The sequence below is a fragment of the Protopterus annectens genome, chromosome 15.part0 (genome assembly GCF_019279795.1).
Source record: "Protopterus annectens isolate FY-2018-M chromosome 15.part0, PAN1.0, whole genome shotgun sequence".
NCBI classification, from domain to species: Eukaryota; Metazoa; Chordata; order Ceratodontiformes; family Protopteridae; genus Protopterus; species Protopterus annectens.
This window is the reverse complement of record NC_056749.1, coordinates 62,987,364-63,010,031: the sequence shown is the minus strand read 5'-3', so window position 1 is coordinate 63,010,031 and position 22,668 is coordinate 62,987,364. Positions and strand designations below refer to the sequence as shown.

Genomic DNA, 22,668 nt, shown 5'->3' with positions numbered 1-22,668 from the left:
ATGAAACGTTCTCACTCGTGTTATTTCTCTCTCTCCTCAGTGCTAATTTTACAACATAACAAAACCCAGGTTTTGTAAATCCCTTTTACATCCAAATTAGCTTGCTGTTACTGTGTGCGAGTATGTGTGTGTATATCTATCTCTCTCTCTATATATATATATATATATATATTTATGTTTAGGCATGTATACACACACACACACACACACACACACACACACACACACACATGTACAAAACTGTTTGATTTCTATTAACTTCTTTTGTTGTATTAATTTAATGCGGTATACCTGTTGTGATGTAAATATTTGTCTTGAACACAACTGTTTGATTTTACTAACTTCTTTTGTTGTATTAATTTAATGCGGTATACCTGTTGTGATGTAAATATTTGTCTTGAACACAACTGTTTGATTTTACTAACTTCTTTTGTTGTATTAATTCTTGCTGTACAGCACTGGTGATGTAAATGTTTTTCTTGAAAGACTGTAATTGTAACTGGAGCTTTTGTCCTCAGGTCTCCACTGAAAATGGGCCTTTGGCTCAGTTGGACCAACCTGGTTAACAAATGACAATAAATGAATGAATGAATAAAATAAAAAGTCCCTCATCAAGCAGTGTAACATGCAAAGGAAAAACAATGCAACTAACTTCCTCCTTTCACTGTGTGAAATCATTGGATAACCCGAACCAACCACCTCAAGAGAGCAAGCACCTAGGCTAAGACATTATTTTCTGTTAAAAAAAATTACATTTTGCACTGAAATATATAAATTATAAGCAATCAAATGGAAAGCACAACTAAAGAAGGGAGAATAAAAATTATGGAATACCCATGACAAGAATAAATGTTATTTCAGTATATTATGGTTAAAAAAGATGAAACACATTACTCTGAATACATCATCCTAAATAATTCACTACAATGTACAAATGCACATGTCATTCACTTATCTAAATGAATGCCTAGTTCAATTTCAAAAAAAAAAAAAAAAAAACTATAGAAAAATCTTTGGTTGTTCTTCAATTGTTTTTCATTATTTTCTGTGATAAGTACAGCAATTATCAGTCCAAGTGCTTTGTAACAAAATTCACGTGTATGTAATATTTTTGCATGAGAATATTCTTGCATATAAGCCGCGGTGCCATTACCCAGTGTTTTGTGTAGGCAGCTGTGCAGTTTACATAGACCTTGTGTTCTCGTGTACTGCTACATGGTGCTGTGTATAGTCAGCTATACAGCTTGTGTTCCCGTGTACCACTACATGGTGCTGTGTACAGTCAGCTATACAGGTTATGTTCCCGTGTACCGCTACATGGTGCTGTGTACAGTCCACTATACAGCTTGTGTTCCCGTGTACCGCTACATGGTACTGTGTACAGTCCACTATACAGCTTGTGTTCCCATGTACCGCTACATGGTACTGTGTACAGTCCACTATACAGCTTGTGTTCCCGTGTACCGCTACATGGTACTGTGTACAGTCCACTATACAGCTTGTGTTCCCGTGTACCGCTACATGGTGCTGTGTACAGTCCACTATACAGCTTGTGTTCCCGTGTACTGCTATATGGTGCTGTGTACAGTCAGCTATACAGCCTGTGTTCCCATGTACCGCTACATGGTGCTGTGTACAGTCAGCTATACAGCCTGTGTTCCCATGTACCACTACATGGTGCTGTGTACAGTCAGCTATACAGCTTGTGTTCCCATGTATGGCTACCTGATGCCGTGTGTAGTCAGCTATACTGCTTATGTTCCAATCTGCATTGCATGATGTTGTGCACAGGCATTTCTACATCTTATGTTCCCGTGTGATGTTGCCTAGTGATGTGTATAGTCACCTATAAAGCTTAGGTTCCCATGTGCCATTACACAATACTGTGTATAGGCAGTTGCATGGTTTATACTCCTGTGCCATTACATGGTGCTGTGCATATGCAGTTGTAAGATTATGCTCATGTGTGCTATTGCACCATACTGTGCACAGGCAGCTGTAGAACTCATGTTCATGTGTGAAGTTACATGGTGCTGTGTACATGCAGCTGTATAGCTTATGCTCCCGTGCGCTGTTACACAGTGTTGTGTACAGGCAGCTGTGCAGCTTATGCTCCCATGTGCTGTTGCACAGTGTTGTGTACAGGTAGTTGTACAGCTTATGTTTGTGTGTAAAGTTTATTATTTATTACTTATTTATTTAAATTTGTTTACCGGGATAATCCGACTGGACACAGGTCCTTTTTCAGTGGAGACCCAGGGAGAAAAGCTCCACAGAAAATAAAATACAAGTAACATTACAATTATAATTTGTTGATGGTTCAATTAATGAGACACATTTAGCACATATTATAGTAATAATCAAACAAGAGAATAGATAAAAGTAACACTGTACTAGTAGGCTAAACAAATCACAGTAAAAATAGCTGATGGCCTAAGAGGTCTTAATTGAGGGAAGAGTGCAATTATGTGCTACTTAATTCAGCTCTAAGATGGTTGTGGATTAATACAACCAAGTAGGGAGGAGAGCAGAAGGGGATGGGGTGATTAGTCAGGGATTGGGCAAGGACAGAGCCACTGTGTAGATAGGTGGGATTTAAGTGCAGTCTTGAAATGACTGCAGGAAGTTAGGGCAGTGATGGTGGGGGGGGGGGGGAGGTTGTTCCAAAGCTTGGATATGGCACAGGAGAATAGAGCTTAGCTTGTCCTGCTGAGTTTTTGGCTTTGGTGATTTGAAGATGTTTTTTGTTGCTGGAGCGTAGGAGTCTGGAGGAGTGGTAAGGCTGGAGAAGTGATTGAAGTGATGAGGTTTTGAGAGGATGGTTTACAAGTTTGTGCACAAAGGAGAGTTGATTCAGGTGTAGGAGTTGTGGAAGCTCGAGCCAGCCTAGTTCTCTTAGGGAGACACAGTGATGGCTATGGTAGGGGGCACCAGTGGCAAATTTTGTGGGTTTATTGTAACATGTCTTAAATTTGTTTAAGTCTGACTGTCTGAGATTAGTAAGAATGGGAGATGCATAGAGAAGGGTGGAAATTAGTTGGGCATTAGCAACAGAGATTTTGGCTGTTTTGGTGAGGTACTGTTTGTTTTTACATGGTGCTGTTTACATGTAGCTTCACAGTTTATGCTCCTGTGTGCTGCTACACAGTGTTGTGTACATTCAGCTGTGCTGCTTATGCTCCCATGTGGTGTTACACAGTTAGTTGTACAGCTTATGTTCATGTGTGAAGTTAAATGGTGCTGTTTGCAAGCAGCTGTACAGCTTATGCCCTCATGTGCTGTTACACAGTTTTGTGTACAGGTAGTTGTATAGCTTATGTTCATGTGTAAAGTTACATGCTGCTGTTTGCACGTAGCTGTACAGCTTATGCTCCTGTGTGCTGTTACACAGTGTTGTGCACATGTAGTTGTACAGCTTATGTTCATGTGTGAAGTTACATGGTGCTGTGTACATGCAGATGTACAGTTTATGCTCCCATGTGCTGTTGCACAGTGTTGGGTACAGGTAGTTGTACAGATTATGTTCATGTATGAAGTTACATGGTACTGTTTACATGTAGCTGTACAGCTTATGCTCCCATGTGCTGTTCCACAGTGCTGTGTACACGTAGTTGCACAGATTATGTTCATGTGTGAAGTTGCATGGTGTTGTGTACAGGCAGTTGTACAGCTTATGTTCCTGCATGCCATTATATGGTGTGTTGTACAGGCAGCTTATGTTCCCATTTGCCATTACACAGTGTTGTCAACAGGTAGTTGTACAGCTTTTGTCCCATGTGCTGTTACACAGTGTTGTGCACATGTAGTTGTACAGCTTATGTTCATGTGTGAAGTTACATGGTGCTGTGTACATGCAGATGTACAGCTTATGCTCCCATGTGCTGTTACACAGTGTTGTGCACATGTAGTTGTACAGCTTATGTTCATGTGTGAAGTTACATGGTGTTGTGTACGTGCAGATGTACAGCTTATGCTCCCATGTGCTGTTACACAGTGTTGTGTACATGCAGCTGTACAGTTTATGCTCCCATGTGCTGTTACACAGTGTTGTGTACATGCAGCTGTACAGCTTATGCTCCCATGTGCTGTTACACAGTGTTGTGTACATGCAGCTGTACAGCTTATGCTCCCATGTGCTGTTACACAGTGTTGTGTACATGCAGCTGTACAGCTTATGCTCCCATGTGCTGTTACACAGTGTTGTGTACATGCAGCTGTACAGCTTATGCTCCCATGTGCTGTTACACAGTGTTGTGTACATGCAGCTGTACAGCTTATGCTCCCATGTGCTGTTACACAGTGTTGTGCACATGTAGTTGTACAGCTTATGTTCATGTGTGAAGTTACATGGTGCTGTGTACATGCAGATGTACAGCTTATGCTCCCATGTGCTGTTGCACAGTGTTGGGTACAGGTAGTTGTACAGATTATGTTCATGTGTGAAGTTACATGGTACTGTTTACATGTAGCTGTACAGCTTATGCTGCCATGTGCTGTTCCACAGTGCTGTGTACAGGTAGTTGCACAGATTATGTTCATGTGTGAAGTTGCATGGTGTTGTGTACAGGCAGTTGTACAGCTTATGTTCCTGCATGCCATTATATGGTGTGTTGTACACGCAGCTTATGTTCCCATTTGCCATTACACAGTGTTGTCAACAGGTAGTTGTACAGCTTATGTTCCTGTGTGTTGTTACACAGTGTTGTGTACAGGCAGCTGTACAGTTTATGGTTCTGTATGCTATTACACAGTGTTGTGTACAGGTGGCTGTACAGCTTATTTTAATGTGTGAAGTTACATGGTGCAGTTTACACGTAGCTGCGCAGCTTATGCTCCCATGTGCTGTTATACAGTGTTGTGTACAGGGAGTTGTACAGCTTATGTTCCTGTGTGCCATTATATGGTGTGTTGAACATGCAGCTGGTTAGCTTATGTTCCGGTTTGCCATTACACAGTGTTGTGTACAGGTAGTTGTACAGCTTCTGTTCCTGTGTGCCATTATATGATGTGTTGTACAGGCAGCTGTACCACTTATGCTCCAGTGCGCTGTTACACAGTGTTGTGTACAGGCAGCTGTACAGCTTATGCTCCCATGTGCTGTTACACAGTGTCGTGTACAGGCAGCTGTACAGCTTATCTTCACATTTGCTGTTATACACTGTTGTGTACAGGCAGCTGTACAGCTTATCTTCCCATGTGCTGTTACACAGTGTCATGTACAGGCAGCTGTACAGCTTATCTTCCCATGTGCTGTTATACAGTGTTGTGTACAGGCAGCTGTGCAGCTTATACTCCCATGTGCTGTTATACAGTGTTGTGTACAGCTTATGTTCCTGTGTGCCATTATATGGTGTGTTGAACATGTAGCTGGTTAGCTTATGTTCCGGTTTGCCATTACACAGTGTTGTGTACAGGTAGTTGTACAGCTTCTGTTCCTGTGTGCCATTATATGATGTGCTGTACAGGCAGCTGTACCACTTATGTTCCAGTGTGCTGTTACACAGTGTTGTGTACAGGAGTGTTGTATACAGGCAGTTGTACAGCTTATGCTCCCATGTGCTGTTATATACTGTTGTATACAGGCAGTTGTACAGCTTATGCTCCCATGTGCTGTTATATAGTGTTGTATACAGGCAGCTGTACAGCTTATCTTCCCATGTGCTGTTATACAGTGTCATGTGCAGGCAGCTGTACAGCTTATCTTCCCATGTGCTGTTATACAGTGTCATGTACAGGCAGCTGTACAGCTTATGCTCCCATGTGCTGTTATACAGTGCTGTGCATCTCCAGTGCTGAAATTATGTCACTCATTTGTCAGGGTGAGCCAGTCTAGTGACAAAAAGCCTTATGGAACATTTTCCTAGCAAACAGTCACCAATAAAGTGATGATATATAACAAAGAACTCAAGTATTTGTTATATGTCAGTTTGATTCTAAGAGAAAAAAGTACAGTTTTGTACCTACCATAAATGTAGATGTTCGAGGATCCACATTGCTGCAGTCCTAACTATTGGGGTAGTCCTGTCCAGTCTGCCCCAGATGTCAGAAGACCCCAAAAGACAAGGAAAATATATACAATAGATACAAAAGTATATACAAAATATCAGCATTTATCCTCATCTACACAACCACCTAAACACAGCAGCAATGTGGATCCTGAACATCTACATTTAAGGCTGGCAAATCATAAAGAAGCAGGAGGACACTATGCCTATACCAAAATAGCAAAAAAACCAGCCCTAGACTTAGAGTAGAGAGGAAGGTGATAATGCTTAGAAAGTATGCACTGAACTCCAAGTAGCTGCTTCAAAAATATCTGGTTGCCAGAAATGCTGTTGAAGTGGCAGTAGCTAGTGGAATGAGGCCTAATCCCAGCTGGAATCTCCTTGCCATGATGGGAATAACAAAATGCAATGCAAAACCCAATCCACCTAGAAATAGTTTGTTTTGACACAGGCTTGCCCTAAAGAAACAAACAACTGCTGAGACTGCCTAAAATCCTTAGTCCTGCTCAAATAAGCCTGTGCACATCTAAAGTGTGCAAAATCTTTTTTTGGGGATCTGCATAAAAGTAGGCAAATGAATAGTTTGGTTTAAAGCCACACTAGAAACCACCTTAGGCATAAAAGAAGGATTCCTATCCTTATGAAAAATCAAAAAGGCTCAATGTAACTCAGAAACCCTTCTTGCAGAAGTATAGCCAACAAAAAGCAGTCTTCCATGACAAGTATTTCAGTTCAGCAGTAGCTGCAGGCTCAAAAGGTTGTAGAGTAAGTTTCTCCAACACAAAATTGAGATCCCAAGCAGGAGTAGGAGCTCTGGGTCTTATATTCTTTGCCCTCTAAGAAATTGCTTGAACAAAGGATGTGAAAACAATGGTGGGTCACAATCATAGTGAGCTGAAATTGCTGCAGCATGAATCTTAATGGAAGAGAAAGACAAACCTTTGTCCAATAACTCAGTAAGATATTGAAGAGCCACACTCAAATTAGGCTCTGAAATCTCCAAATTCTTTGCTGCAGTCCAAAATAAAAATCTCTTCCATTTTTCTGTACACTTTCCTTGTACTAGGTCTTCTGGCTTCCATAATCACATTTAAAACTTGTTGAGGAACTTGAGACCTGCTGTCTTTCAAAACAGAATATGCCAGGCTGTTAGATGAAGAGTGAAGCTAGACATTGAGCAGGCGAGCTTCCTTCTGAGACAACAGATGTGGCATCAAGGGTAAAGGCCATGGTGGCTTCTTTACCAGACTCCTCAATAATGGGTACCAGTGCTGCGAGGCCAATCTGGAGCTATTAAAATCATCCTTGGCTTGTCTTGTCTGACCTTTAGAAGCACCTTTGGAAGAAGAGGCAGAAGATTTTTCCAACTGAAAGAAAGAGCATCCACTTTCCAAGCTGTGTGATGAAACCTCTTTGTGCAAAACTTTGGCAGCTGGTGGTTCAGTGGAGAAGCGAACAGATCTATGTCTGGAGTTCCCAGGACACTGTCAACTTTTGAAATACATGAAGATCCAGTTTCCACTCGTGGGGATCCATGATTTGTCTGCTTAACACATCTGCTAAGGAGTTCTGTGCTCCCGGCAAAAACTGCCCTGAAGAGTTAGTTGCAAGCTGGCGCAGTCTCCCCCAAAATCATTGCTTGCCTGCACAATGGGTAAGAATGTGTTCCCTTGTTTGTTGATGTACCACATGACAGTTGTGTTGTCTGTTAGAATCAACACCTGCCCTGGAAGAAGTAACTCCTTGAAAGCCATTAATGCAAACTGGACTGCTAACATCTCCTTCATGTTGATATGTAGATGCTGTAGTCTGGCAGGCCACTTGTCTTGTATCCACTTTCCATTTAGATGAGCTCCCCAAGCAATGTCCGAGGCATCTGTGAGTCGTTAAAATCTGACTTGCCTCTGGCCGTCACAGAGTCCCTTGTTTAGGTGACATTCCTGAGCCCACCACAAAAATTCTTTTGAAGGCAAGGTATTATTTGAATGACAGTGTCCAAATCCTGGCAGTGCTGTGTCCATACATTTTGAGATACCATTGTAGCTTCCTCATATGCAGTTTGGCATTAGATGCCATGAACCCTAATGCTTGAAGCACTGTCCTTGCAGTCAGCACGGCCTGATGAGATAGTTGATGGAAGTAAAGTGATAGACTCTGTTGTTTGTCCGCGGTTAAAAAGGCCATCTGGGCTGCTGTATTCAGTCTTACACCCAGAAAGCACATGTCTTGAGAGGGGACTAGACTGCCCTTTATTTCGTTCACAGAATACCCTAGGCATTAGCACTGCTATAACATATTCCAGATGCTGTAGAAGGTCTTCCTTTTCTTGAGCCAGAATCAGGCAGTCGTCCAAAGTAAGAGAAGATCTGAATTCCTTGTAGCCTGAAGTAAGCTATCACTGGAGCCAGAACCTTTGTGAATACTCTGGCAATGCAGAGAACTGATAATGAGAATTTCCAGCTCTTCCTGCAACTTAGTCTTATAGGCACATGAAGGTAAGCTTCCTTGAGATCTAAAGTTACCATCCAGTGATCTTTGCCCAGCAGAGGTAAAAGCTGTTGTAACGTCAACATCTTGAACTTGGGAATGTCCAGATAAGTGTTGAGGATAGATAAATCCAAAATTGGTCTCCACGTGTTCCCCTTCTTTGGTACTAGGAACAGGCGAGAATAAAATCCTAGGCCCCTTTGTGATACAGGGACTGGCTGAATGGCCCCTATTTGGAGTAACTGAAAAATTTGCTTGTGAGCCTCTGTCCTTTGTGGAGGGGGCAATGTATGGAAATAAAACCTGTAACCGTGGTGAATGATATCCAACACCCATCTGTCTTGAGTAATTAAATCCCAATTTTCTTTGAAAAGAGACAGTCTTCCTCCCAAAGGAGCTGCCAGGCGAGAATCTACTGGCAGCTGAAAAGGCAGGTCATTGGGTCTGTTTCCTGCCCTCACCAGAAGTCTGAGCAGGTGAACTCCCTGTTCTAGGCCTAAAAGAAACCTTGAGCTCCCCCCTACCACACCTAGACTAACCCCTAGACTGGGAATCATAAGCAGGATATGTCCAACCCTTAGTAGGCCAATTTCTACTAAACTTGGTGGCTGCACCTGCAAAAATCTTTAACAGTTTGCATAGACTTAGCTTTGTCCTCCATTTTCTTTAAAACTGCTTCAACAGGCGAACCAAACAACACATCAGACTGTAAAGGAGCATCCAAAATCCTTGTCTTAACATGCTCAGCTAAATTCTGATCCCTCAACCAGGCATGCCTGAACAGAACTAGTGGCAGCCAAAACCACATTGCAAAGAATGCTTACCCACTTGTTCAGACACATGAACTAAATCCAGCAACTCTTTACACTCAATACCTTAGCATCCACCTTAGATTTCAATTGTGAAAGGAGATAATTTTGATATTTTAGCATGTGAAACTGACAATTCAAGCCCTCATGGCTAAAGTGGAAGAAGTATACACTTTCTTTTCCCCATCATCAAACTTGCCTCTTTATCAGTGGGAACAGGTTTTAACCACAGAGGCCTTAACACCTTTAGGTCCCTGAGAAACAGTTTCGGGTCTGCCCTAGGACTCTTAAAAAGATACTTATGAGCTTCAGGCACCCTATAGTACCTATCAGGTTTAACAGGAGCAGGAGGCAAAGAATCAGGGTTCAGGGAAGCCTCTGCAAAAACATCTTCCACCACATTCAACACAGGAGGTATAGCTAAGGGCCTATGCTGGGGTAAAAACAAGAATTCCCTAAGCCTTTTCCTGGAATCAGAGTAATCCTGGCCTTCCCATTTAAAGTGCTCCCTCATGGAATGCAAGGAGAAGCTGTAGGAGTGGAATCATCCACATCAGAATCAGAATAAGGAGGGAACTCCGGCAAATCTTCCGCAGAAGACTCAGAAGCCTCTGAACACTGTTCAAAACTTTCAAACTCAGGCTCCACCCTAGGCCTCTTATCACTAATCATAGTAATCAAATCTTCTGCCATTTTAAGCATATGTTTCTTAGGCACAGAGCCTGAAGTGCTAGGAGAAGCCCCCACTGAAGCTAAACTTGGCCTACCTCTCAAAGAAGTTTTGAAACAGAAGGAGGCTCTAACTACCTTAGGAAGAGGGAAGAACAGTTACCTGAGAAGCCCCCCAGCTGGGCCTACTTCCTGAGAAGGCACATCCTGTAACAGTAAAGTCTCTGCGGGACTCCCAGAAACTCCTGGCAAAACCTCTGGCTCCACTGATCCAGGACTGCGGTTCATCAATTTGTCCTTCCAAACACTAACCTGGCACAGTCTAACCTTCTCTTAATAGTGCGTTTGTTAAACCTAGCACAAGGCATCCAACAGCTCAGGCCCTAAACAAGGTATACACAAGGTATGGTAATCCCTATGAGGTATCCGTTTCCCACAAGAAATACAGTTATTCACTTTTTCTGACATCCGGTTAAATACTGAGGCAAGAAAAAAACAAAATGTTGCCAACTCTGATTCGGTCTGAAACTCCGGCTTCCAAAATTTCAAACGCCAACCTGCACTAAAAGCTTCTGCATCGGACCATGCGGCAAAAGACTGAGGATATGGCGTCGGTCATCTGGACAGCGGACTACCCAATAGTTAGGACTGCAGCAATGTGGAACGAAGAACATCTTTGGTGTTACAAAGAGTTTTTAAATTAAGTGACAAATTGCCAGTCTTTGCAAACAAAATACAGATTTGAATGAATCAACTTGCATTTTGATCTGTCTGGCAATAAGTGTGAACTGACATTTCTGTTCTGATCTGAAACAGACAGCAACTTAGGGAAAGTTATGTAATATATTTACCTGAACAGTAGAGCTTTGAAGACAGGTCAGTGTAACAGATAATGATTATATCTGGGTTTATTTGTTTTCTGCTGTCATCTAATCTGGGAAGATTTTTCTGGTAACAGTAACTGGAAGCAGCAGCACAAGTGTCAAGCCTCTAAATGTGCTACAAAGACAGCATGGAACACTGTTCTAAGCACCCATCATTCAGTTCTCTCCTTGGTTCTTTAAGGTGGGGTGCTACTGTGCAACTAACAAAAAAACTAAAACATGACTGAAAATGTTCCCCTAAGTATCATAAAAAATGGTTATAGCTGGACAAAGCAAATTGAGTGAAACTGTAACCAAATGAAAGTAACATTAAAAAACATTTTCTGCCAGGTAGACAAGCCCACTTGCACCTGAAAGATGAGAAATCTCACTCCTGTCCCCTCCTTACTTATATCAACACCTACTACCAAACTGCACAAGTACTGAGAAAAAAGTTCAAAGTCTGAATTACTGCCTGTGCACAAACAGAAATTATACCAGAAGCGATTCCCCTACACAAAATAAAAAGTGAAGAGTTGAAGATGACGGAGCAAACAAGTAGTTTAAACTTGTCTACTTTATTCTTTTCCAAATGTAGGACAATTAACTAGGAAACACTGCAAAAAACCTACAAATATCCTATAGGGATGTGAAAGGAGGGGGACTTTACTGTCACTGTGACTCTTCTGTTATTGTTAAGGACCTTACTTTCAGATTGTTGCTGAAAGGGGTCTCTGGACCACAGGACCAGGCCACCTACCCAGTAACCAAACAGAAAATAAATAAATATACAAGTACTATCCTCTTCAAGAATAGCTACTGTAACTTGAGATTTAATCAGTACTGGGCTACCTCTTGGAGGTGGCATTTACAGATCACCCTGTAGCATAACCTGCAAAATATGTTGTACCTCTGGACTGTACTTTCCAACAGTAGTGCTTACTGAGTTATGGACAGCTGTCCATGTGGCAGCTTAACAATATCTTTTATCACCACTTTGTGCCAACTGGCTGGCTGGGGAACTGATGATCAACAGCCATTCTCCCCAACACCAAAGATGAAGGTTGGCTGGAAAGGGCCATCATTTAGGCAGCCATCAGGGATGGTTCAGGAGTTCTTGTTATACCCTAACCTCATATGCCTGCCCAGTAACAACCCATAGTTGGGGTGTATAATGCACATCAGTGTTGAATCACCATCAATTCTGCAAGGGGCTGATACCAGCAGGATTGACCCACTAACTGAAATGAGCACCACTGTTTCCCTGATATCCACCAGGGAACTCAAGTCTCCCATAGGATTGGCACAGCCATCCTCCTTGCCTTCCCTATCTATTGCATGAAACATTTCTAAAGTGAATTGTTGAACCGTCTACTGTTACAACAGAATTTACCCTAATAGTGCCTTCTAGGGTTTACTGGATTTGTCTAAGCAAAATGCAGTACAATGGGATACCCATTTATTCAGAGGTTGTATATTTATGTGTTTTGTCTTTCAGAAAGCAGGACTTTTTACAGCACAGTACCTTACCTGTCTGTGCACACACAGCACTCTCAGATAACTGGGAAATGTGCACGTCTGTGTGTGCTTGTATGCACATCTGTAAGAGAGATCGGCGGTCACTAAGTAATGACAGACATTTAACTGTAAGAGAGATCGGCAGTCACTAAGTAATAACAGACATTTAAAAAATGAATAAACAAATGGTAATCCGCTTGCATTTACCATAAAGGGTACCCTCCTGCAACACTCCAGTCACATATGCCAGATGTATATCACTCCGTAAAGCAAAGCAAGCCACTCGATGAGTAAAAACGAATGTTTAATGAAACACCAAGACCAGCATACCACACAAAGTTAGGATTGAGCGCGCTTTCATCTATTTCATCAAGACTTCATCAGAATCCATTAACTACAGAATAGAATGGTCTTAAATACATTGTCACCTGATTGATTAATTAATTAATTACAAACCAGATTAATAACATGTCTAATTACTACATTTTATCAAAAATGTTGTTAGTTGATTATAATTGTAACATAGTAATAAAGTTTGCACAGTAAATAGTATTAAAACCTAATCTAAAAATTATATATATAATTAATAAGAAGAATTTTATATATATATATATATATATATATATATATATATATATATATATATAAGTCTCTAACACCTGATATAGTCGTATTTATCATCCACAAAAATAAAACACAGGTTGATTGCTTAAAAAACATCCTATATACAGAATATATTGCTTACGGTGTGCTCAAAGTATTATCAAATGATGTAAACAATGTCGCCTATCTGTTGTATATACTAAATTCTGTTTTGTATTACCCAAATATAAAAAATAAAATATAGGAAAAAATATATATATAGGATAATAATATTTATTGATTCAATTTAGGGTTATTTGATAGTAATTTCAGGGCTGGTTTTATGGAGATGTGATCATTCATCCCATTGGAACCACAGGCATCAAGCCTGAGTTGCCAAATCATTTCTCTGTATTCCAAAAGGGACTCCCAGTCACCTCCTCTTTCACTTCTTGTAACCTCTTCTAGCACCCAAAATTTGATATTGGCATTCATACATACCTCGGTGTGCCTAAAGAGAGCATTATTATCATTTCTTTTATTTATGTCTCTTGTATGTTCATAGACCCTTTGCTTTAACTTACGTTCGGTTTTACCGACGTAGTATTTTCCACAAGTCAAGCAAACGGCCAAATAGACAACACCTTGGGTATGGCAAGTGTGGTAGCCCTTACTTTTCAATTTTAGGTTTAATCTACCTAACCAAAGCACTTTATTACTATGTTACAATTATAATCAACTAACAACATTTTTGATAAAATGTAGTAATTAGACATGTTATTAATCTGGTTTGTAATTAATTAATTAATCAATCAGGTGACAATGTATTTAAGACCATTCTATTCTGTAGTTAATGGATTCTGATGAAGTCTTGATGAAATAGATGAAAGCGCGCTCAATCCTAACTTTGTGTGGTATGCTGGTCTTGGTGTTTCATTAAACATTCGTTTTTACTTATCGAGTGGCTTGCTTTGCTTTACGGAGTGATATACATCTGGCATATGTGACTGGAGTGTTGCAGGAGGGTACCCTTTATGGTAAATGCAAGCGGATTACCATTTGTTTATTCATTTTTTCGTGACGAAGAGGAGTGGTGTTTTTGGTGGTGTTTTTGGTTACACAGTGCAACCGTTAGCGTTTATGAGGGATCCTAATGGAAACGGACAATTCACTTTTAAGCCAACTATTGAAACTGATTCATAGCCATTCGCAAAACAGTAATGGTATAGGCAGTCCGACGGACAGCAATGAGTCGATTCCGTGTGCACAGAGAAGCCCCAAGGAGACCCGGAGGCCAATGATGACATCACGGTTAGACACGGAGGGTGAAAGGAGTATTTCGAACGCTAACCATGGCATTGGTGAACGCTCGACTAACTCGGCCCATGGTGGGCTACCCAAGGACAAAAGCTCGGGTAAACACAATCCCCTGGATACATATAAGAACATTTCGTTCTCAGAATGGCTGGGTAAATCGTTTACCGCGACCATGCAAGATAAAGAGAAAGAGAAAACTGGTACGGACAATTAGTTACAAAGACAAATGCAAGTTACTTGAAAGTGAATTATTTAGATATAAAAACTTATGTTTAGATAATTGGTACCTGACGCAATGCATCGAACAAAATATTGTACCAAAAGGACTGAGACTTAGTAAATTCCCCAATAACATACGGGGGAATGAAAAATTGTTTAAAACAATATCCGACTTATTGAATGATTGTGGTATAGCTATGTTAAAAGCGATGATTTGTAGTAACAAAGAAATAATAGAAGACATTAAAACACGGATTGATGTTTTGCACTTAGATATTACTAAGGATTTGTTTTTCACATTGCAGGAATACAAGGATGTTTATTGCAAAGTTCTTCATGATGTAGATGTTAGTATATCTAAAAATTATAAGAGGAAATTAGGAAAAATTGAACGGGACTTACATGATTACAGAGAGGGTAAGGCATATACGGACCCGGGGAAATTTTATAGGAAGAAGGCCTTTAAAGGGAAAGTGGTTAATGGTACAGATGGTTTTGGTAGAAGGTTTGAATCAGAACCATACCACTTCCACAGGAATCAAGGCCAGGAAAGGGAAACCAATGTTGAAGATCCTAATTTTGTAGATGAGAATTATTCAGAAGGATGTTACATCAGAGAAAATGTATCAGAATCAGAATTCCCTTTGGGGGAAGGGGAAGAGGGAGTGAGACGGTCAGAGAGACTGAAAAAACAGTATCACCCCTTTTCCTATGCGGAAGCAGCAGGGAACCAACATTCGAGAAAGCGAGGGGCGAACAACTACAGATAGGGCCTAGTTTACACACATCTGTTCCAATTACAGTAGAACAGAAAGACTCCTTAGATAGTGGTTGTAGGAATGTGTTCTTTGACATAGGGAACACAGGGTGTGGTAGTGAAGAATTAGGGGACTTGGACAACTTTAATGAAGACAATATTATTTCCACCAAATGTAAAATTAATGTGGATAATAATTTCTACATTTACAACTTTACTGAAATTGAGGTTACTACGTCTTTTTTTGGGCTTTTTACAAAAGGGTTTTCATTTATTCCCATAAAAAAACCCAAAATAGAGGATTTATTACTGGATGTCAAGTTATTTACAAGAAAGTTACATTTCAAAAATAGTTTCGGACAAGGAGAGAACACGTATTTAAACGGATTTAAAAGGAAAAGTGTATTTAACCCTCCCTTACAACAAGACATTGCCAATTTTGAGAAGCAAGTTTTATACATGATTAGGGAGGGTTATCATGGGGACGACGGAGTTGAAGAATTTAGTAATTTGACAAGTGAGGAAGTTACTATCTTGAAGAAGTTACATGGTAATGACAGAATTAGGATCATGAAACCTGACAAAGGGGGAGGAGTGGTCCTGATGGACCATTGGGATTACACTAGTAGGATGAGGGACATTCTCAATCAAGGGGATAGATACCGAATAGCATCCAGAAACGAAATGAACATCTGTTATAAGAAAATAGATTATTGGTTAGAAGACAATCTTTTACAGGGTTTAATTAACACGGATCTGTACAATTATTTTAAAGTTTCTAAACCAGTTATTCCGGAAATATTCGGGATCCCCAAAATTCATAAAGATGTACAAAATCCCCCCCTTAGACCCATTGTAACTTCACAGTGTTCAAAGACACAGCCTCTTGCCATATTCATAGACACAAAATTAAAGAACTTCCATCAGAATTATAAACATATACTGGTGGACTCATGGGACTTTCACACAAAATTCAATGAGGTTCCATATAATGAAAACTTTATTTTTGTGACTATTGATGTTCGTGATTTATTTTCTGTCATACCCCATGACACTGGATTAAATTGGTTTGAACATATGTTAGTGGAATTTAATTTTTGTAACATGACCGACTTTAGATTAATTCTCGAAAATATGGAACTAGTGTTGAAAAATAATTTCCTCTATTTTCAGGGAGACATATACCATCAGATAGGTGGGGTGGCAATGGGTTCTTCCTGTGCCCCTACCTATGCTAATATTATTATGCTTTTTTGGAAGCTAGAATATGTCTTCAAATCCAACTTTTGGGAATACGTCACTACGTATTTCAGGTTTTTGGATGACATTTTTGTAGTGTGGAATGGGACTGTTGAACAGGTCGAGGAATTTATAGGATATTTGCATACGACAACCACTTTTTTAGAGTTCACTTATCAACACAATAAGGAACAGATAAACTATTTAGACGTGACTATTACTAAAAACAAGCCGGGTAAGAAATATGAATCTCGGATTTTTAGAAAGGAATGTTTTTCTAATTCCTATGTTCACTTTGAAAGTGACCATCCTTTTTACCTTAGGAGGAATATAGTCAAAGGCCAAATGATCAGGGCCTCTCGAATGACTAGTGAAGATGCTTCATGTGTAGAAGAAATGGATTTAATACAAAGTTTTTTCAGGGACAGGGGTTATCCACTTAGGCTTATTAAGAATGTTAAAAGGGAAGTCATGAGAAAACGGAATACCCATTATTGGCCGTTATTGACACAAAATCATGATACACCTGGACACACTATAGACATTTCTTTAAGGACTAAAAATAATTCACTAGAGGTGAACAATATACCCCGCCTGATGGTGACCTACTACAAAGGGATACATTGGTTACAAAGAGGCATAAATGAAGTATGGAGAATGTTTTCAAAAACTTGTGTGGATGTCCCCATCTTCCAACAACAATTGAGGTTTGGGTATAGGAAGAACAATAATTTTAAGAAACTTTTTGAGAGGAAAAAGGCCCTTTATGTAAGTGGAACACAGAAAAAAGTGGGGACTTACAAGTGTGGTAGATGTGGGCAATGTACCTTTATATTGGGGGAAAAAATGCTTTGGTTAGGTAGATTAAACCTAAAATTGAAAAGTAAGGGCTACCACACTTGCCATACCCAAGGTGTTGTCTATTTGGCCGTTTGCTTGACTTGTGGAAAATACTACGTCGGTAAAACCGAACGTAAGTTAAAGCAAAGGGTCTACGAACATACAAGAGACATAAATAAAAGAAATGATAATAATGCTCTCTTTAGGCACACCGAGGTATGTATGAATGCCAATATCAAATTTTGGGTGCTAGAAGAGGTTACAAGAAGTGAAAGAGGAGGTGACTGGGAGTCCCTTTTGGAATACAGAGAAATGATTTGGCAACTCAGGCTTGATGCCTGTGGTTCCAATGGGATGAATGATCACATCTCCATAAAACCAGCCCTGAAATTACTATCAAATAACCCTAAATTGAATCAATAAATATTATTATCCTATATATATATTTTTTCCTATATTTTATTTTTTATATTTGGGTAATACAAAACAGAATTTAGTATATACAACAGATAGGCGACATTGTTTACATCATTTGATAATACTTTGAGCACACCGTAAGCAATATATTCTGTATATAGGATGTTTTTTAAGCAATCAACCTGTGTTTTATTTTTGTGGATGATAAATACGACTATATCAGGTGTTAGAGACTTATATATATATATATATATAAAAATTCTTCTTATTAATTATATATATAATTTTTAGATTAGGTTTTAATACTATTTACTGTGCAAACTTTATTACTATGTTACAATTATAATCAACTAACAACATTTTTGATAAAATGTAGTAATTAGACATGTTATTAATCTGGTTTGTAATTAATTAATTAATCAATCAGGTGACAATGTATTTAAGACCATTCTATTCTGTAGTTAATGGATTCTGATGAAGTCTTGATGAAATAGATGAAAGCGCGCTCAATCCTAACTTTGTGTGGTATGCTGGTCTTGGTGTTTCATTAAACATTCGTTTTTACTTATCGAGTGGCTTGCTTTGCTTTACGGAGTGATATACATCTGGCATATGTGACTGGAGTGTTGCAGGAGGGTACCCTTTATGGTAAATGCAAGCGGATTACCATTTGTTTATTCATTTTTTCGTGACGAAGAGGAGTGGTGTTTTTGGTGGTGTTTTTAATAACAGACATTTATCTGTAAGAGAGATCGGCAGTCACTAAGTAATGACAGACATTTATCTGTAAGAGAGATCGGCAGTCACTAAGTAATGACAGACATTTATCTGTAAGAGAGATCGGCAGTCACTAAGTAATGACAGACATGTCTGCATGTATATACCTGTGTGTGTTTGTGTGAGAGAGGACCGCAGTTATATTTTTATCCTGCCCTTCATAAAAGTTTTGATAAATCACTGAGAATTACAGCCCGTCAGTAATGCTAGACATTGCAGTTTCAATACTTTATTCTTCAGAAAATGCATGTTGATGTAAAACCTGCTGTTTTATATTAACTTTTAAGAGAATTACAGTAATACTTAAAAACTGTCCAGAGTTTTGGTCTTTGTCCCCCAATTATTTTTGGATTTGTCCAGAACTGTAATGCAAAGATGAGTAGAGTGAGAGCGTGGGCATGGCTTCCAGTCAGTAAGTAATAACGGACATCAAATTGCAGACTTTACTTAATTTAGAACTGGACAGAGTGTTGCATCTGAAAGATTCTGCTTTGAACAGAGTGGACAGCTGTATGTACAATAGGATACAAAGTTTGGACAGCTGTATGTACAAGATGATACAAAGTTTAACAACTGAAGTGAGGTTAAGAGTCAGTGGTGGGAGCGTTGCTCATTGCTGACACTGTGTAAATACATGGCTCCCTCCATCTTCAATAGTACTAGTTAAGATACGAGGTTTGAATGCAGTACTCATCTGACAGATCTGTTTGGTTCAAATTGCCAGATGTGATTTTTCTGATCACTGTGCAAAGTTTTAAAAGCTGTCTTTTTAAACTTTGTTTACCAGGTAGTAGAACTGCACTGATGTTATTTTTTTTTTTTTTGGTTGTCAATTGTACCAGCCCTTGGCTCATTAGATCCTTCGGCCCTCAAAGCATTTTATTTTGAGATCACTGCTCTATACTTGGAATCATGTATTACAGATCCCTAAAAGAGGCACATTACTTAGCCTCAGCATATTTATGTACAATTATAAACTGTCACCAGAGGCAGCAGAAGGAAGAACATTTACACAGATACAGATCAGATAAATACAGCTATGTGTTATCTGCATACTGTCTGTGGACTGCGTAGGAGTCATCTAGTCATTCTAGAGTACTCGCAATTACACTTGTTTGTAAGATGTTCCTTCAGTAGCTTCCTAAAGTGAGCTTGCAGATTTGCCTGGTAATGTGTTCCATGCCATAAGGACTGTTCTGTACCGGCTCCTTCTTTTGTTGTCAGAGTAAATGTTGTTAGCTTTCCTGTCCTCTTAAATCATAATCTGTACTTACAACTGTCATGCTTTACATGGAGCCTAATGTCTCTTGTGTCCGTTGGTTCAAAATGAATCAAAGCTGGGTTCTCCAGCAGAGGATATGCTGTGAAGGCACAAGGTAAATTCAGAGCCCATGGGAATGAGAAGACATTTGCTTCCTTGATGAACTGATGATAAAGCAGGGAGAAAAGTGTGGAGCTGATACATCCATTTCTGCATGCTTCACATCAATATAAAGTCGTGCGATGGCTGTCGATCCAGATTCCATTTGTGAGACAATTACTGGTCAGTTAACAAAAGCGGCAAAGGGGGGTCTTTACTCCCAGATAATGCACTGCCGTATGGTGGAGACTGTGGAGAATGGTCAATACAGGACCAAAGGGTCTCCCTGCAAAGTCTGAATGACTTGGTTACCTCATGTTTGCTGAGATAACATACTGCAGTAATGTTTTCTTTACCGACTTGCAGATGACCTGCAGCTTCCCAAAAAGCTGTCATAGCTCTTTATACTTCTTTCGTATCTCTCTTTCTCTCCTACTGAAGTGTAACAACACTTACTTTTTGAGACCAGTTTCCCTAAACTGACAGCTTTGAAACAGGCCCTCAAGCATAACTTGAAGAATCTGTTGCTAGGTATTACGCTACCAAGAATGATTCAGCAGCAGTGCTTTGACTGCATTGAGAAGATTCTTGGCTACACAAGTTCTTCTGTCAGTGGATGAAGAAGGTGGGTCAGTTTCTTGCGAGTTTGAAGCCTGGCTCTATATGCAGCCTTAAAGAAAGCCTAGCAGAGCACACAACATGTACAGAAGTCGCCTCAGACATTGTCTTGGTATGGCAACTTTCTGCACAGAGAATTCTCTCATTGCTTTCCTTCCAGCTGCTTCTCATACAGAAGGAACACTTTCACTTAAAACTGCTTACAGAAACTTAAAGTCAATTTGAAAAAGCAGGGAATGATTTCTTGTACTTTCTTGTGACAACTATGGCCTACCTCTGACAACTGGGCTAATATCCTGAAGTAATAGTTCCTGAGCGTGGTCAGATAAGGAAATATGGGGTACATGCTGACAGTCTGAGGACCATAAGCGTGATCCTCAGAACTGCAGAACTAAGTGCAAATTATTAGGAATGCATACCAAGCCTGAAAGTGTAATACCTCAGATTACTCCCTTCTTATAAATTAGAGTCATTCGGGTCTATATTAGAACACTGAACGTTCAAAATTTCGACTGTTCTAATATCGACCCGTTTTCAATGAATGCTATAAATATCGAAGAAACAGAAAACCAAATTTTTAGGGAAAGAATTTGGTTGTCCATTTCTGTTGCTTTGGTATTTTCAGCGCTGTGGTGGAAAGTTATGGGTCGTGTTCAGGCAAGTCTGAGATTGTGTGGACGTGAGGGTTAGGTGAGTTAGGGTTAGGGCGCAGGTCAGGTAAGTGTACGATTGTGTGGACGTGAGGGTTAGGGCGGGGTAAGTTAGGGTTAGGGTGCAGGTGAGGTGACTGTGCGATAGTGACAGACCTTAGGGTTAGGGTTTGGGTTAAGGTAAGTGGATAGTTAGTGGTGTATGTATAGTTTAGTGTAGGGTTAGGTGTAAGAGTTTAGGTGTGTGTGGATTGCTGTTTGTTTGGTGTGCTTGTGTTGTGTGTATGTATTTTGGGACAGCGATTTTTTTCCATAGGAAAAAATTTGCTGTTCTGAACGTTCGATGTTTTTAATTTTTGATTCATAGGGTTCGATATTAGAACCCTTGAAATTTTGAATGTTCTGTGTGCTAATATAGACCCAAGTAATTTTACTGTAATTTGTTAGCATGGCAAATGGATTCAAAAACCATCACCGCTTGTATTTCATCAGAATATTGCAAAGAATATTTGAGCAAGAGTATGATATTGTTATACAAGTAGCTTATTCTCACAAAGATGCACACACCAGGGCATTCATTTTGCTAAACCTAGCTGGGTCACAGGCCATTGAAAGAGAGCATTCATTTGTATATGCCCCAGCAGTATATGAAGGAGAAGGAGAAGGTGATCATATTGTTGTACAGGCAAATTGTATTGGAAGCTACAAAAATGCCTGGGTTAAATGATTCTATCTCCATAGTGCCCTACTTAAAACTGAAAGCCAAGCGTATTTAAAGCAGGTTTTAGTATAATCTGGTGACAGTGATATTTTGGAAAATAAAACAATACCGCCAGATAAAGCACTCTTATTAAGTCCAAGTAAATCAAGTGAAAATAATAATGAGTGCACCATGTAAGGCCAGGCTGAATAAAACTCCAGGAATCTTCAGATAAAATCGATAATCCACATTTTATTGGAAAACAGACAACAGGGACTGCAGTGGTATAAGCGCTTTCGCGTTGCTCCTCAACGCTTCATCAGATATAAATGCAGTATAAAACCCCCTCCCTTTATACAAAAAACATGTAATGACATCACTAACATTCATAGAACAATCAAATAATTAAAGCAATATGACATAATAAAAAGTTGATTGATGTTAGTGCTTTAGGGACCTAGATGTTAGGAAAGGCTTAATAGATAACTTCTCATTAAGCCCAAATCTATGGGCTTGTAATTTCATTATCCACTTGCTCTCCCTTTCCTCTATTCTATTTTTTGAATTACCCAACCTCTTCCCTATGTTGACCAATTCTAAAACTTGAAAACTAAAACTATGTGTGCTGCTTAGTTCTACTATATGTTTTGCGAGTGCATTAGCAATATTACTCTTGCTAATAGCATAAACATGCTCTCTGATGCGCTCTCGTAATGACCTGGTGGTCATACCTACATAGAACTTCATACAGGCTTTGCACGTTGCTACATATACTAAATTCAAAGATTTGCAAGTGGCATGATGTTTGAATAAATACCTCTTATTAGTTATAGGGTGTGTG

At 39.6% G+C, this 22,668-nt stretch overlaps 1 protein-coding gene across 3 annotated transcripts in view; it reads right to left on the bottom strand.

The window, feature by feature from the left end:
• TMLHE (trimethyllysine hydroxylase, epsilon) overlaps window positions 1–22,668 on the bottom strand; it is a 1,127,719-nt gene that overhangs the window by 520,348 nt on the left and 584,703 nt on the right. The gene's annotated exons all lie outside the window — the stretch shown is intronic.